The 10,058-nt window shown below is 48.0% G+C and overlaps 2 protein-coding genes across 5 annotated transcripts in view; one reads left to right on the forward strand and one right to left on the reverse strand.

Moving 5' to 3' along the window:
- LOC119842466 (zinc finger protein 271-like) overlaps positions 1 to 10,058 on the forward strand; it is a 638,009-nt gene that overhangs the window by 262,882 nt on the left and 365,069 nt on the right. The gene's annotated exons all lie outside the window — the stretch shown is intronic.
- The window catches only part of LOC119843027 (zinc finger protein 850-like), a 765,636-nt gene that overhangs the window by 106,474 nt on the left and 649,104 nt on the right, over positions 1 to 10,058 (reverse strand). The gene's annotated exons all lie outside the window — the stretch shown is intronic.

Raw genomic sequence — 10,058 nt, forward strand, 5'->3', positions numbered from 1 at the left:
ATAGGGGGTGTAGCACCGATCCTGTCGATCTGTGACAGCAGCTAGGAAGCAGATTGAGAAGGGTGCAGGGGGATAAGAGGGGTGGAGGCAGGAGGGAGGCCTAAGATTGGACAGGGGGATGTCAGGAGGGCAGGAGACAGAGGAAGGAGCTCACAGGGAGATGTCTTTGTGCAGGGATGGGAACAGACCAAGGCTTAGACATGGGGTTGCGTGGGCAGTGGGGAGGCAGGCTGAGGAGGGTGACAGGGATTTGTTTGTTGCAGGGGACTGGCAGGAGAAAGCTGGACTCTGCACAAACCGCCCCTCCTCACCCCATTTTGGTGAGTTCCAGAGCTGCTGCCCTTAGTTCAGAGATGATCCCTGCAGCCTCAGATCTCAGAATCTGCTCCCTCTTACAGGGCACACCACATTTCAAACCAACATGCACCTGCACGAGGATTTTAGAGCACACAGAATCACTGACTTTCACACAAGAAGCTGTTCTCCTCCTTAGCTAGAGGAGTCGGTGTTCCCCTGGGCATCTATTGGCATGGCGTAAAAGCCAGAATGGCATTTTAATAAATACAATTATTGCACAAAAACAAAAATGCATCCAATGAAGTGAGCTGTAGCTCACGAAAGCTTATGCTCAAATAAATTTGTTAGTCTCTAAGGTGCCACAAGTCCTCCTTTTCTTTTTGCGGATACAGACTAACACAGCTGCTACTCTGAAACCTGCAGAAAAACACTGGATCAAGTTACAGACACCTAAGAACAACATTTCAGTAATAGGAACCCACTAACAATGCACGGTTATTAGCCCATTCCAGCCCAAAACCTTTCAAAGGGACCCAGAACACTTGGTTCCGAGGCAGCTAGGGAACCACGCTGATATATCTATATCTATATAAAATGACCAGAAGAATACGAGACTGCAGAAAACCGCTTCTGAGCCTATCTTCAAATGCCCATGCTGAGCAGCAAACGGCTTTATTAATAAAACCAAAGTGCCACAGAGAACAAAAATATATCAGAATGAGCCACAGCAACATTTTCATAACTAAAATTAACTTAAAATACAGCAAATACAGTTAGCCACACTTGAGAGCATTTCGCTAATAAGAACCGATTAATAGTGCACTGTCGTTAGCCCATTCCAGTCACATCCACGTTTGGATTATCTATAGTCTTAGAGAATAGGGAAACAGAAGCTCATGTTGAAGCACTTTCTGCCAGGGCTATTTCTAAACCCACACATATAAATCCCGCTCTGATTTCATATGAACTTTGCCCATTGCAGACCTTGAACCCAGCATCAGATAAAAACCCAGATTGCTCAAATTTCTCTATAGAAAGGGCCAAAAATCTAATCTGCAGGGGAAAAAACATATCTGTGGCAGGCTACACACACACACACACACAGAGTTTTCTTTAATGTGTAAGAACAGCAAAACATCAGGCCAGGCCTTCACTACGCGCCAGATCGGCGGGTAGTGATCGATCTATCAGGGATCGATTTATTGTGTTGCGTCTAGACGCGATAAATTGATCCCCGAACGCACTCCCCCTCGACTCTGGAAGTCCAGCTCACCAGAGGTAGAAATGGAGTTGACGGGGGAGTGGCAGCGGTCGACTCGCAGCCGTCCTCACGGCAGGTAAATCGACCTAAGATACGCCAACTTCAGCTACGCTATTTTGCGTATCTTAGGTCGACCTCCCCCCCAGTGTAGACCAGGGCTAAGCTTCCTCCTGGGTTGAAGAAGAAGGTTAATGTCTCCCTGCTGGACCTCTCTAGTTCCTGAGGGCGAATCTGCAATACCTACACTTGCATGCAGGGCCCTACACCTGACACTCCAGGTAAGGCAGCGGAAGAGAGGTGTGTCAGGGTGCTTGGGCCTCTGGAGCTGTGTAAATGAGGAATTTGTAGCCCCTCTGCAGCCTTCCATATTGACTCATTTTGTTACCCCAAAAAATGGATTCTTGGCCATTCCTGGAAAAACCTGCCTGTTGCCCCCTTAGGCTGTCCTTCTGGAGGTATACGTTTCCAGGGCTGTTAAGGGAAATACTAAAGGACCTGGATATAACAATCTGATGAAGTAATTGATACAGGCAGTATTCTTTTCCGAAACAGTCTCCTTTTATTAACAAAGCTAGTAATCCCTCATACACTACAGTCTAAAAATCCTAAACAAGGCACAAAGACCCTTACCCAAATCCCCTAGTGCAAGTTGAAAGAGCATTCAAACTACAATGGCACGCTGTTTAAACGAGTCTCAGTGAAGCACTTTGTTACAAATGGGCAGTTTCCAACCAATCACCGGCAGCAGGTTTTGAAAGTGCTTTAAGGATTACATAGGTCCATTTTTGCAATCAATAACAGAGTTTTCTGCATTCTTATAAGCACATGCACGCACGCCAGTCCTATATACTATCCTCCTCTATAATTAAAAACAGCCGGCTTCCTTTATAAATCCATGGGTACCCCTTTAACTTGCAGTTGCTGCCTGCTTCTCTGCCCTGCTCACAGCCGCTTTCCTCACTCTGTCCTGCGTTCGTTACTGTATCAATTACTGTTGCTGCCTCAGGTTCCTTCAGAACTCGAAACTGTCTTTCCAGCTGATCTTCTGCCCTCTCGGTCAGCCCCACGCTCCCTCCCTCCGGCAGCTCTTCCTGCAGCTCTTGCTGGCTGTCAATTCCTCCCTCCGTCTCCCCGCAGCTGCCCTCTCCAAATCTACTTCCTGGCAGCTTTTTTTTTTTATTCTGCACGTTGGCTCCTTCCTCATAGGTCTTTCTGTTCTTAGCAGCCATTACCTCATTCGCACATTGTCAGTATCAGCCATTCTCTCCCAGCGATGATGGACAGCGCTGATCTGTAGAACTAGTTTCAGAGTAGCAGCCCTGTTAGTCTGTATTCGCAAAAAGAAAAGGAGTTTTCACCTCTAAGGTGCCACAAGTACTCCTTTTCTTTTTGTAGAACTAGTTGTAACCTGTCTGAGCGGGCTGTGATCAGTCAGCTACTGACCTCTCACTCATCTCTCATCCTGGACATGCAGAGTAGCCTTTAGCTTGGCAGAGGCTGACCGTTGTTTACCTCCGTGTAGTGATTCTGTCCACCCCTACACACACACACACAGAGCATTTTGCCATCTTAGAAATTTCAGGGTTTCTGTAGGGTGACCATATTTCCCAAAGGGGAAATGGGATACTGTGTGAGGCTAGCCAAAGCCCTCCCTCCACCCCTATGCGGGGCTGGCCTGAGCCACTCACCCCCACCCCCTACCCCCCCACGAGGCTGGGGCTGGCGTTGCAGCTTGCCCCCCCCCCTGTGAAGCTGGCATTGGCATTGCTGCTCGCTTGAGCTGCTCCCCTCCCTCATGTTCCTCCGCACCCTACATTTTTGACAAAAGTGGGAAACTTGTTCAATTGGCAAAAGCAAGGGGACAAATGCCCATTTTTGCTTAAAAAAAAAAAAGTCAGGATGGCCGGAACAGGGCTTAAAAAAAGGACTGCCCCAGGAAAACAGAGCATACGGTCACCTTAGTTTTCTATCATCTGAGGAGTGGCAGTTCCCATCTTAGTGTGAAGTAGCTCTTGCTTGTTCAGAATAGAGATCAGGCAGACAACCTGGAGGCTGGAGAATTTCCCTAGTAACAACATCTGCCTCTTCCTTTGTATATATTTGATAAAGATCAAAACGCTCAAGGAAAGCTGGCATCTCTTGGTGCCCTTGAAGGGAGCAGGGCAGAAGTTCTCAAGCTGTGGGCCCCACCTCCGTAAGGAGGTGTAGGCATGCACCAGGCAAGGTGACATTTAAATTTTTTTTTGGCCAGGCAGCTCCAGCACCTGGCTGAGCTATAGCTGATGCTGCCGCTAGATGCCACTGTTGAAAGCGCTCAGCTGCTAGGGTAGGACTGCAGTTCTGGCTGCCCCCAGTAGATGCTGCGGTAAGGCTGACTGGGTCCCGCAGAGAGCGATTACTCCTTGCCTATGCAGAATAAGAATGCTGCAACCAGTGGACAGGTGGAGCACAGGTAAGGGGGCAGTGGAATCAACTGCCTCCTTTCGTTCTCCTGCTCTCGGGAAGGATACATGCAAAGGTGAGCTAAGTGTGTGGAGAGAAGGGCACAGACCCAGGAGAATGTGCATCTTCTTCTCCAGCCTGCTGCACTGTTTATATGGAGGGAGCTTTGGAGGCAAAGTGACTGCTTCCAGTGGGCCAATGAGAATGGCAGTGGGAGAGAGTGATGTTGCTAGAACCACCATTTAGATTTGTCTTTCAGCCATCTCCCTGATGTCTGCAACTTAGGAAGTCACTGCTCAGGGAGAGATGGAAACTTTACTCTCCCAATCAAAAAAGAAATCCGTCAGACAAAGTATAACTCACACCCTTTTCCTCTGAGTCTAACTCTCGCAAGTTTTCCATCTCATGAGACAAATTGTAACAATCTCAAAGAGGGAGTTTTGGTAGGGTGCGTGTGGGGGAAAGGGGGATGGTAATTTTGTTGAGGCATAAATGTCCTTGTTTCTCTTCCACATGACATGAAGTATGCGTTCATCATGATACTGTACCAGATTTAGGCAATGTTCACCACTATTTCTGATCATGCAGAAAATTTGCACCTACTTTTGGTTGGTACCATTTTAGTCAGTGAAAAATTCTGGCAAGCTCAAGATCATGCATGAGAGAAAGAATCTGAAGGCTTGTTCCATTCCTGAAACCATTTCTCTTCTAGAACTAATTCTTGACTACAGTTTGCTGCTTACCCAGTATTTTCATCTGTGCTCCCCTGAAGTATGGAGCCCTGGCATTTCCTGCTGGCTTGCAGCTTTCAATCGGTGTCAAAAATGCACAAAGCCACGTAGAGGGTATGGAAATCCCACGGAGGCAACTGATATGTGGAATAAATAGCTCCAGAATAGGCCTCTCAATTTCTAGGTCCCTGTTGTTGTTGCCAATAGTTCAACTGGTAGTGAGTGCCACGTAATTGCAATACATTATTACATTTTATTCATCCTACTCTACAATCGGTTGCCTCTTGACAACTGTCCAGCCGGCAGCGTGTCTGATTCTTTACTCATGACTCATGATTTGTGCAAAGCTTTGAGGAAGCTTTAATGAAACCTGCAGTTCATAAAGTGCACAACTGTAGTAAAATACATGGTTTAGTTTTTATTTTCTCTAGCATGAGTAGATTAGTTTATATGAATAAATGGGGACCACTTTCACCACAAGAAGGGGGGAAGAGGGATAGCTCAGTGGTTTGAGCATTGGCCTGCTAAACCCAGGCTTGTGAGTTTAATCCTTAAGGGGGCCATTTAGGGATCTGGGGCAAAAATTGGAGATTAGTCCTGCTTTGAGCAGGGGGTGGGACTGGATGAAGTCCCTTCCAACCCTGATATTCTATGAAGAAGTACTGGATATTTTAAGAAGTCCTACCGAAGAAAAAAATGGACTCTGTGACATGATGTACTTCAAAATAGCACCCTGTAACCCCCATATTCATTATACATAAATGGTAGTGATATTTCATAAAAAGCATGCCATGTAAGGTATCGTATGAGAAGTCATGATCTACTGAAACTCATTGGTCTGCCCCATTATGCATATCATTAATGTGTACGCAGTTATGAGTTTTTGCTGTATGGTTGGTACTGAAACACGTTGTAAATTCGAGAATCTCTACTGCCAGGTGGCTGTTAATCAGCCACTAGTCAGCTTTATGGCTCAGTTGCACAAGCCCGCACAATGGGGGTTTACTCGTTCATGGCTGATCTGAGACATGTCTGGGCAAGTGTCTTCTAGGCACATAGACAGGGGTTGGCACCACCATGTTGCACGATGGACACTAGACAAAATCACTGGACTTAGTGACAGACATTGGAGGGTAGTTATGTCATTCAGTCATTTAACCCGCAAAATAGCGCACAATTTTCTACAATGAAAAAACCCAGTAACCTAGCTAGCTAGCTAATAATAACAATAATAATCATAAATTCAACTCACTTTAGTGATTTTGAATGTACCTCACCACCACAGCTACATTGAAGTCCTTTGTGCAGGAGGGGGGTGCAGGCTTTGGGGGGGAGTTTGGGTCTAGGACCAGGAGGAGGCTCCCTGCCCTCAGCAACTTATAGTCTAACAACCAGATTCCAGTATTTTCTAACCCAAGTGCTTAAAACTCATGAGTTTGGCCCCCAAATTTATGAGATTGTTTAAAAATAATAATTTGGGGATTTTTTTTTATATTCTGGATTTTGAGCCCTTAGGGTTCATGCTTCCCAACCTTCCTCTGAAACTATGAGGGCTGTAAACTTTCTTTTTAAAAATGAAAGCTAAGGTTGTCTTATAATGATGTCTCTCCTGCAGTTGGGATTTAAGAAAAACACCAAATATTACAAGGCTATTGATAAAACCACGAGAGTTGGCAACACAGATTTTGATACCCTTCCCCAAGCTGAACAGACACTTACTCCACTAGAAGTCCATTGACAAAGTGCCTGCCCCAATACATGCTTTCAACCTCCCTTCTCCAAAACAGACTGGCCTCCTCCCTGCTGGGGCAGGGGGCTGGGGTGCGGGGGGGGGATGGTGCTGGATGGGGTAGGGAAGCACTCACCTCCAGCAGCTCCCCACAAGCAGCAACCTGTGCCGTGCCTGCTTTTGCTGGTGGAGACGTGGCCAGGCAACTCTGTGAAGGTCATGAACGCTGCCTCCATCTGCAGGTGCCGCCTCCTGCAGCTCCCGTTGGCCACAGTTCCTGGCGGCCTAGCCAATGGGCTGAGAGCTATGGAGTCAGCGCTTGGGGAGCAGGGACACAGATAGTGTGCAGAGCTGTCTGGCTGTGCCTCTGCCACTCCCACCAGTTACAGCAGCAGGGATGGGGTCAGGGAGCTGCTTGAGCTGCTGGAGATGAGCGCCCCCCATCCGGCACCCCAAGCTCCCCCAAGCCCCAACCCGAGTTCCCTCCCGGACTCAAACTCCCTCCCAGAACCCAGTTGTGCCGTGCAGCCGCTCCCACCCCAGCTCCCTCCTGCCCTGAGCCCACGGACCTAAACATTTTTGTGATGGATACCTGTCTCAGTGTACAGACACATTGCTGACCCATGCACATGGACTGAGAATATAAATTGAGGGACAGTGGCATTGTATCTTGGTCTTGCTCCTCCCCCCCCTTACTCTGGAATCAACAGGAACACTGAGAACACAACAACTTCACCTACGGAGACTGGTCTAGGTGAAAGAAGGAAACCTGTGTATTATGAACTGTAACATCCAGAGGGGTGAGGAAAATTGCTGCTGTTAATACTGTCTGGTGTAATAAGGTTTAAGATTTAGATTGTGCATTTATCTTCTACTTTCTTTGGTAATGATCTCCAACCTTTTTATGCCTATCACTTATAGTAACTTAAAATCTATCTTTCTGTAGTTAATAAATCTGTTTTATACTTTACCTAAAACCATATATTTTGCTTGAAGAGCTTGGGAAACCTCAGCTTACAAAGATTTACAAAGGTTTTTGCATATCCTCTCCACATCGAGGAAGGGACGGACTGCAAAATAAAATTACATCAGTCAGGCTTTTGACCAGGGCAGGACGGTACAGCTATGATGTGCAAAGCTGGGGGGTAATTGGCTGGTGCCTTTCTCTGTGTGATTTGTGAGTGGCTTTGGGGTATTCATGCAATCTAGCTGGGTGTGTGGCTCCACATGCTATTGTGCTGAGTAACAGCATATGGAGGTGTTTGCTGGTTGTCACTAGCAAAGCATTGTGAGAGACAGCCCAGGCTAGAGAGTTAAGGGGGCACAGTGATACCCTATTTCCAGGTTGCATCCCAGGGATCCCGTCACAGACTCTCCCAGCCCCTAAATTCCAAAATGGAAAGCTGTTCCTGTACAATGATGAAAGGCAAAAGGATAGAAAAGATGACTGGAGTTATCATCAATACAAATGGATCCACAAAGAAGGTATCTTTTGCCAAAGGCAGATCCTCTGGTAAGGAAGACATGTTTTTGAAGAGTGATTGATACAGATGAAGTTATGTTTCACAGATATGGATATTAAGTTCCTGATGAATGTGTGGACAAGCTGATTGTTCGTTCTTTGGGACAAGATGAAACACCTGAGCTATGTGTGCCCCATGGGAATATGAGAAAATATCCCTTGAGAGCTCATATTCATACACTGCCATCCGTATTCTCAGAAGCCATGAAGTGGAAACATTTAGGCCTGTCTAAAATGTACCAGTGAAAAACTGCATAATCTGATGCTTCACCTGCCCAAAAGGAGTGACACTAGCCAGCTAAAAAATAAACTAATGTATGTGTAACCCTTCTGCCATGTGGAGTCAGCAGCAACCAGGCCAGTTCAATATCTAGAGGTTCCCTTTCAACTATACAACACAGAATTGGCTCAAGCCTCCATCCAGTAACTGGGAAAATTACACACTATCTCCGGGCACCTCTTAGAGGCAATCCTTCCCCTCTTGCAAGCACAGAGTCTGAGTGTAGAAAAGAAACTTTTAATGAAAGGAGGGAAGTCTCTTGATATTAATTAGGGAAAATGCTGCAAACAGGATTCATACTCATGAAATTGTGAGCAGGACGCCGACCCCAGAGTCCGTGGGGCAGAATCTTCTGCCTCAGGTTCTTGATTTCTACAACCAAAAGTTCCTTTACCATGCCCCCCTCTGCTCCCTCATCACACCCTACTCACAGTGGTTGTCCTTGGTCACTGAGGACCCAGAGTGAAGAAGTGCATCTGTGTGAGGTCACCTCCCACCCGGGGATGTGGGGAGAAGGCACCTTGCTTGCGCTGCCCTCTGAGCACTTGCTCTGGTGGGCCGCCCCGCCAGTCGCCATTCCACTCCACTGGCCACTCTGCCAGCTGCTGCACTGCACACTGTCACCTTCTGATGCCACTTGCTTCTCTACTGTGACCTCTGCAAGTCAAGTCCCCCCCACCCCCAGCTATTAGTGACTTTCAGCTCTCAGTGATTATCAGCTCTTGTGGGGGGGAACTTCATTGCTGAAGCAGGCAGGGCAAAAATGCTGTCCCACAACCAGTGATTTCAGCTTTAGTGAGCCCTTAACAAAATGGAGCCCTACTTAGCTCTATCTTTGAACTGTGGGGAGAGACAGGTTAAACTATGCCTGGGACTCTGAGACGGAGCCAACACCTTCTGGCAGGGACACCTGTCCCCACCCCCTCTTACTTTCACAGGGGTCCAGCCTTCTGGCTTAGCGAGTTCATTTCAGTTGAGGGTGCCCCCCTCAATCCAGACAGGCTAAGTAAAGATGCTGACTTTTACTTCCCCCACCCCCAGCTGTTCCACTTTCTCTCCACACTGAGGGCCCATCTCCTAGGGCCCTGCCTTCACTCCGCCTGTTCCCATCCCCAATCTGGCCCCTTCCCAAGGCCCCCACTGGCTGCTCATTGGTCTCCACCCTCCCCCAAGCTGCTGATGGCAGTGACACCTATAAGCTGTTTGGCATTGCCCGCAATTAGCTGCTGGGAGGGGGGAGCTTGAGCTACTTGGCCCGGTCACCAGCTGCTGAGCCTGGGCAGGAAACGGGTCGCTGCTGCCTCCCAGCCAGGCTCTCTCAGGCAGAAGCGGCTCCGTCCTCTTTCCCACCCAGCTTGCAGGGAGAGTGGCCAAATGCGCGGTGGGGAGGCGCTGTGAAAGAAGGAAAGAGAGTAAACTCCCTTCCCCTCAAGTAATGTCAGGCAGGAAGAGAGCTGTGGCCCGAGGCTGCATGCAGGGTGGGGCGGAGAGTGGCACTGTATAGGGGAGACATATGGGGTGGTCACATGTCCTCCTCCCCTTTAGATTGTGCCCTGCCCCGTCTAGGGAGGCATTAGCTGTCTATGCAGCCAAGGGACCTATCTCAGGCTTCTGCTCCGCAGCCATTACATTTATGTGTGGAGTATTTCCAGGCTGCAAAGCTCCCTGCCTTCCCTGTGTTATTCCCAGCTCAGACAGTCTGCCCCAGGACACCTGCTTGCTGTCTCTTCAGAGACTGAAAACAAATGACTGTCAGCAGTTACGTGTCACCACACAGCTCCTGTTATACAACCCTA

This window comes from Dermochelys coriacea, chromosome 14, assembly GCF_009764565.3.
Source record: "Dermochelys coriacea isolate rDerCor1 chromosome 14, rDerCor1.pri.v4, whole genome shotgun sequence".
Taxonomy (NCBI): domain Eukaryota; kingdom Metazoa; phylum Chordata; order Testudines; family Dermochelyidae; genus Dermochelys; species Dermochelys coriacea.